The following is a 7,816-nucleotide window of genomic DNA, read 5'->3' as shown; positions in this document are numbered from 1 at the left end:
GTTTTGTGTCATCTGCAAATTATTTGCCCTCCACTGATGTCAAAATTAATGGTCTATAATTGCCAGGCTAAGATTGTAATCCCTTTTTAAATATACAGATTACACCAGTTTTTCTCCAATTCATAGGTACCATATCAGATAAAAGAAAATCAGAAATAGCTAAGCTAAGAACTAAGCTTTCTTAGTACCCAAGAGTGTATTCCATCTGGCGCTGGCACCTTGTTCACAATCATTTTTAGTAAAGCTTTATGAACCAGATCCTTAGTCAGCCACTGACTAGTTTGAGGTGAGCCAACATTGCAGCTATGAGGTAGGTCTTGGAACTCGGACTCCTATTGTATACACTGAAGAAAAGAGCTGATTTAGCACATTTGCCTTTTCAGTATCTGTTACAGCTATGTTGTTACCATTATTTAAAGGAGCCACACTCTCAACCTGCATCTTTTTAACTATAAATAAATTTAAAAAGATTTTGAGGGTTAGACTTAGCCTCTGCTGCAATACACTCCTCCTTTTCTATCTTTGCCTTCCTGAGGGTAGAAAATATGGTCACTTGCACCTATAATTATAATTTGCATTCTGTACTTGTGCTAGTAAATGAGCCCTCTTATTTAGATTACAAAGAATGGTGGTAAATTGAACATTTTATATTTGGACCAGTGTCTTTAGAAGAGTACCGTGCTTGGCCTTTGCTTTTAAACTTGATTATTAATTGCCTTGAAGTTGGCATTGTAAGTACTGTCTTTTTTTTTATGAACATACAAATTGCACAAAACTAGAACTATTACAATTAAACTATGAAGGCAGACTATTAAGGTTGGGGTTGTTTTCTCTTGAGATGTGGGGTTAGTGAGTGGTATGATTACTCTTTAACAGTATATTAGCAGACATAATAGACAGATAGCTGGGGAACTTTTTTTTATATAGAAAAGAACATAAAACGAGGTAACCCCTTTAGATATTTTAGATGACAAAATAATCATAGGGAAATAAGTTCCATATATCTACTGATGTAGCTTGTTGTTCCTTTTGCAGATACTGCACATTGTGACTTCTGATTACATCAAGCCAACATCAAAACTGACATCTTGAGGCAATCTTGATCACAATGCCTAAAAAGGATTAATAGGCATCTTGCCCTAGAAGATCTTATTAATAAACACATTAGCAACAATAAGATTCATGAAAAGTCTTTAATTTTCTAATTGTTAGGGACTTGACAACATTTCTGTGTACAAATGAATACATACTGCTGAACCATCATGGTAAAGATCAAATTCTGATCTACAGTTTTGTAAGTAAAGATGTGCAGTGCATAATAGGATTCCTTTATTCACACTCTGTGCTTAAAAAAAGAACAAATCCATCATCTTCAAATTTGACTTGTAGCTTGACATTAAAAATAATATGAGTAGAATTTTCAGTGGGCTAAGCATAAAACTAGTTCAAGTTGTGTCACTCTCAATTAATGTATATAGGTGGTGTGCCCATTAAAATTCCCACCTGTGGGTTCAGCTCTCTATGCAAATGGGATCATTACCTGGAAACCTAATTGGGAATGACACTGGGAGTATGAAATTCTTCTCTCAAAACAAATCTCTTGTATACATTTTACCACATATTTGATTTTCATACGTACACTACTTTGTTTCCCTTCACTGGAAAGATATTCCTTAATTAACTAGTGGCAGAAACTAAACAACACAGAGCATGGCCTTGCTCAATTCGACTTTATGCAAAAGATTTGCCATCCACCATTTTATTAAATCTGTTAACCTACCAATTTATCTCAGTCCATAGGCAACATAATGTTATAAATCAATGAACACTGACTGGTGCAATACACGTAAATATATACCAAATACAAGTATGGGACCTGTTATCCAGAATGCTATCTTAGTTAAGTCAAATACAAGGTACTGTTTTTTTTTTTTTTATCAACTGTTTTTATTTATTTTTCAAAGAACAAAACAAAATCAAATAAAGCAAGAAAATAATCTGATAGGAATTTGGAGGAGCACAGAAAAAGTACATGCAACCAATATAGACTGTGAGCAAGACATTCACACATCTCTATCAAAATCAGCAAACAACAGACGTGAGACATGAAAGCCCATACCCGAAATGTCTTTCATATCGCCTACACATTATTTATAGATAGCAGTCTATTAATGTGGTGACTCCTGGGGGGTGATTGGCGACTCTGTGTCTGTGAGCTATGGAGATTCCGTATATAGTGATCCGTCTCTTGTACTACATTATTACTGTATAACAATTCAGTATCAAACCACGTGGTATTCCGAAATGTGTAGATCGTTAAATGTTTAATATGGGTGGGGAGTGAGGATATATATGTCATCCAGGTGGAAAAAAAAGCTTCTGTGTATTTCTCTTTATGTGTGGTAGTTTCCAACCAGTCCATGTGGAAGATATAGTGAAATTTTTGTTTAACTAGCGAAAGTGGAGGTACTGAAGGGGAAAGCCAATGGTGGAGAATAGTTTTCCTAGATGCTGCCATTAGTCTTTCCGCTAAGCGACGCTCAGGCTGTGACAGCTGTAACTGTGGAGGGGGAATCCCAAAAAGCACCCATAATAAATTAAAGGGAGTTAAGTGGTGCGTCAAAGATCTCCAGTACCCCTGTACATTTTCCCAAAATTCCTGTATGACGGGACATAGCCAAATGCAGTGTACTAGATCAGCTCGAGGCTGACGACATCTGAGGCAGTTGTCATTGTCTAGAACACCCATACGAAAGCGTTGTAGCGGAGTAAGATAGGAATGATGTAAAAGCTGTAATGACATTTCTTGGTATTTACTCGGGGACAATACCCGCATAGTTTTAGCATGATATTGAAGTATTTGAGTTGTATCCAGTTGCGGAAGCGCTGAGGTCCATTTAGATAAAAAGGTATCTGTCGATTCCACTGGTATAGTGGTGCGAATCATCCGATAGATTTGGGATGTAGTTCCGAGGGAGTCATTCTTTGGCCATAAGGAATTTAATGGGTTTTCCCTATCCGCCTGAGATAGATGTTTAAGAACTGTCATAGCGAAATGGATAATTTGAATGGAAAGCAAATAATCGTCGGAAAGAAAGGGGAATTTTTGAATAAGTGTATAATGTGGTAGGATAGTAAAAGTCTCACCAATGACATCCTTTACCAATCTCAGATTTTGCTATATGGCAACATCTGTATTTTATAGAGAATTTTTGGGAATAGAATCATTTTTATTAAGTGAATTCTGCCGAGAAAGTTAATGTTTGTTATCCCAAGATTTTAACTCTTGCTGGATGTAATCTATAGTGTATCGAATATTGATCGGATATAAATCAGTATGCTTTTTTGGTAATTTAATTCCCAGATATGTAATATAAGAGTCCGCTATTTTAAAAGGGAAGTTATGAGTTCTGTTTGTTATGCCAGGGTCCCCAAGATCTAGTGCCTCTGATTTATTTAGATTAATCTTAAATCCTGCACAGGTGCTGAAAGATTCTATTGTTTCCAGAATTGTAGGCAATTCCGCATGGGGGTCATTAATAAATAGTAAGATGTCGTCAGCAAAAGCTGCTATTTTATAACCGGTGTGGCCTAATGGAATCCCCGTGAATGTCTCATTTCGTAGCAGATGTTTTATTAGGGGATCTAATGCGATATTAAACAGTAGAGGGGATAAAGGACAGCCCTGTCTAGTTCCCTGTTGAATTTCGAACGTTTCCGAATTGTAGCCATTAACTGTGAGAAAAGTTTGGGGAGAGTCATATAATGCTTTGAATAAATTTAACATATGGAGTCCGAAATGTTGAAACTTTAAAAGTCTCCTAATATGTATGTGAGCAATCCTATCAAAAGCCTTATCTGCATCCAGATTAATTAACAGTCCTCGATGTCTTTTTTCTAGATTACAGTGGAAGATAGCAGCGATTGCTTTCCTAATGGCTTGGACTGGATATCTATTTTGGAGAAAACCCATTTGGTTAGAGGTAAGTAAAGTGGGGAGAATTCGTTGTAGTCTATTAGCCATTATTTTCGTCAGAATCTTTAGATCTTGATTAAGAAGGGAAATAGGTCTATAAGAGGATGGTTCTGTACGATCCTTTCCTTCTTTATGTAATAAGATAATTCTAGCATCCGCTGCCCTATCCCACAACTTATTTCCTTGTAAGATGTCATTATACAGAGAGGTTAGTAAAGGGGACGTTTCTGGTAAGAGCAATTTATAGAATTCCACTCCTAAGCCATCTGGACCCGGAGATTTGCCGTTTTTAAAATTAGTGATAGTCATTGCGACCTCCGATTCTGTTACAGGTGCATCTAGGATTTCCCTATCCTGGACAGAAAGCTTATTCAAATGAGCGTCTTGGAGAAACTTAAGGCCAGCCTCCGGGAAATCAAGAGTCCGCTGATAAAGCTCTCTAAAATGGGACGTCATCATCTGTGTGATATCTTGTGTAGTGCGAGCCCAACCGGTAGGGGTTCGGAGTTTCTGAATAAAAGTATTGGACTGTTGCCGTTTGACCAAATTTGCTAACAATTTCCCAGATTTGTTTCCCCATCGATAGTATCTATTTGCAGTGTGACTTAATTTGTGTTGCATTTGTTCAGTCAATAAAGTGTTAAATAGAGCTACAAGGTACTGTTTTATTATTACAGACAAAAAGGAAATAATTTTAAAGTGGACCTGTCATCCAGACATTAACATCTGTATAAGAAAAGTCCTTTTCAAATTAAAAATTAAATCCAAATTCTTTTTTTTATTACAGCGTTCATAGCTGTTGTAAATGCATTTAAAAATTGCAGCTGTCAATCAAATATTGCCTGCCCCTCCTCTATGCCTTAGGCATAGAGGCGGGGCAAGCAATTACTTTCACTTTCCATTCAGCACTTCCTAGATGTCACTGCTCTCCCCACATTCCCACAGTTTTTAACCATTTAATTGTGTAGCCAGGGCATGGGGATGGACATCAGGTCCCCCATTCTGGTGCACAAACATGGTTCATCTGAGATGATACAGGGCTTACCTTAATAACAGTGTCCACAAATTGGCTCCTGCCTCCTTTCTATAATCATGAATTCCCAGACTGATGGAAACAAGATTCAAATAAATTATATAGTGTAATTAAAGTTAATTTTGCTTGACTGACATGATAAAATAGCATTAGGAATCTTTTTTTTGGATTATTTAAATAAAATGGAGTCTTTGGGAGAAGGCCTCTCTTGAATTTGGAGCTTTCTGGATAATGGGTTTCCAAATCCCAAAAAAACAGACTGTATATATCGCTGTGTGCAGCCATATATTAATTTACGCATAATACGAACTAATATTTTATCCATTATTATTACAATCTACGTTTTCAGGTAGTAGTATGCAATACTTTAAAACTATATGCAACATACACATAATGGTATATTTTAAAGGAAACAATACCCCATTGTCTGTCTTTGGTTTATCTTGCATTTTGTTCCCTTTTAGTAGACCGTAACAAATAATATAAGGCAGAAATGTGCATGTAGCATCTTTTATAATACAATTAAAATACATTTTATTTCATTTAATGCTGTGATTTTATAATATATAGATATACAGGTATAGGATCTGTTATCTGGAAACCTGTTATCCAGAAAGCGTCCAATTACAGACATCCCCCATAGACTCCATTTTATCCAAATAATCCAAATTTTGAAAAATGCTCTATTTCTTCGATTCGTATGATTTGAGTTTGATCAAAAACTTACCTATTCAATTGAAAATGTACCTATCCGGCCAAAAAAACCCCTTTGATTTAATTTCGGTTGGTCTTTTTGAATTCCAGACCCCAAAAAAACTATGGTTTTTCAAAGTCCACCAATGATATTCTGAATTTCTAATTTTTTTCAAATCAGAATTGAATTTGGACTATTCCCTAGTGAAGTACACAAAAAAATAGCTTGAAATTCGAATTTTTTTCATTCGAAAATTCACCTTGACCTTTGATAAATCTGCCCCTATGTTTCTGCCATGACCCTTGGCTTTGCTACACACTGATTACTTCCTGCCTGACTTTTTCTGCAGTGCCTTCTTAAAGCATCAAGTATTCACATGCCTTATGCCAGATACAAAGCAGTGCCTTAAACCAAATATAAAAAGTTTTAACTATTGCTTATGGAATTATGAGCAGTACTGTGTGTCTTGCATAGTGATAGTCTCTTTGGCTCCTTTTAGTCCTTTTGACCCCCAATCATAATGGTCTCTCTGCTACATCTTTTGACTCTGCCTGACCAAGTACACATCTGAAAGGGGTCACATCTTAGTAGGTACTGTATCATTACAGAAAGATCCAAGCAGAGGTAGCCACTATCCTTGGACCAGCCTTACCAGTAGTCTTCTTCCTTATGCTCTTAGTCAACTCACAGTAATTCAAATTCATGCCCATTCCCTAATAGAGATGTCGCGAACTGTTCGCCGGCGAACTTGTTCGCGCGAACATCGGGTGTTCGCGCTCGCCGGAAGTTCGCGAACGTCGCGCGACGTTCGCCATTTTGGGTTCGCCATTGTTGGCGCTTTTTTTTGCCCTCTCACCCCAGACCAGCAGGTACATGGCAGCCAATCAGGAAGCTCTCCCCTGGACCACTCCCCTTCCCTATAAAAACCGAAGCCCTGCAGCGTTTTTTCACTCTGCCTGTGTGTGCTGAAGAGATAGTGTAGGGAGAGAGCTGCTGCCTGTTAGTGATTTCAGGGACAGTTGAAAGTTTGCTGGCTAGTAATCGTTTTGATACTGCTCTGTTATTGGAGGGACAGAAGTCTGCAGGGGTTTGAGGGACATTTAAGCTTAGGTAGCTTTGCTGGCTAGTAATCTACCTTCTACTGCAGTGCTCTGTATGTAGCTGCAGTGGGCAGCTGTCCTGCTTCTGATCTCATCTGCTGACTGCTGCAATAACAGTAGTCCTTGTAAGGACTGCTTTTATTTATTTTTTTGTTGTTTTACTACTACTACTACTACTACTATAAGAGCCCAGTGCTATTAGTCTAGCAGTGTTGGGGAGTGGGACTGGTGTGCTAATCTGCTGCTCCTAGTAGTTCAGCAGCACCAACTTTAATTTTTTTTTTTAATATTCATTTTTTTTTATTTTACTTTTTTTTATTTTACTACCGCTGTAGTAGTGTATAAGTTGACCTTTTAGGCATTATTTGCCCTGTAGGCATTATTTGCACACTGTTTTCTTCAACCCGCCATCTAGCTGTGTGACCTTGTTCACATTCTGTCTAAATATCCATAATATTACCGTCTCCAGAAAAAACACCGGAGTGACTTTTTTCAAGCAGCCATAATATATTTTACGTAATCCGTATCCACCGCTGTAGTAGTGTATACGTTGACCTTGTAGGCATTATTTGCACAGTGTTTTCTTCAACCCGCCATCTAGCTGTGTGAGCTTGTTCACATTTTGTCTAAATATTGATAATATTATCGTCTCTAGAAAAACCACTTGAGTTACTTTTTTTCAAGCAGCATTCATATATTTTACGTAATCCGTATCCACCGCTGTAGTAGTGTATACGTTGACCTTGTAGGCATTGTTTGCCCAGTTTTTTTGGCCGCAGCCACTGAAGCACAGAGGCCAGAAAAAATATGCCATATAAATGCTGAAAATAGTCATTTTTTGCCATACGTTGACTCAACGTATATGGCAAAAAATTACTATTTTCAGCATTTATATGGCATATTTTTTCTGGCAACTGTGCTTCAGTGGCTGCGACCAAAAAAACTGGGCAAACAATGCCTACAAGGTCAACGTATGGCAAAAAATGACTATTTTCAGCATTTATATGGCATAT

At 37.4% G+C, this 7,816-nt stretch overlaps 1 long non-coding RNA gene across 1 annotated transcript; it reads left to right on the top strand.

Moving 5' to 3' along the window:
• The first annotated feature begins 484 nt into the window (after positions 1-484).
• LOC121402187 lies at positions 485-4,625 on the top strand. The gene is made up of 2 exons (XR_005966667.1): positions 485-3,983; positions 4,309-4,625. It is a non-coding gene; the product is annotated as an uncharacterized LOC121402187 (long non-coding RNA).
• Positions 4,626-7,816: the final 3,191 nt, after the last annotated feature.

This window comes from Xenopus laevis, chromosome 3S, assembly GCF_017654675.1.
Source record: "Xenopus laevis strain J_2021 chromosome 3S, Xenopus_laevis_v10.1, whole genome shotgun sequence".
Classification (NCBI taxonomy): domain Eukaryota; kingdom Metazoa; phylum Chordata; class Amphibia; order Anura; family Pipidae; genus Xenopus; species Xenopus laevis.
The sequence above is the reverse complement of the archived record's forward strand: the minus strand, read 5'-3'. Positions and strand labels throughout refer to the sequence as shown.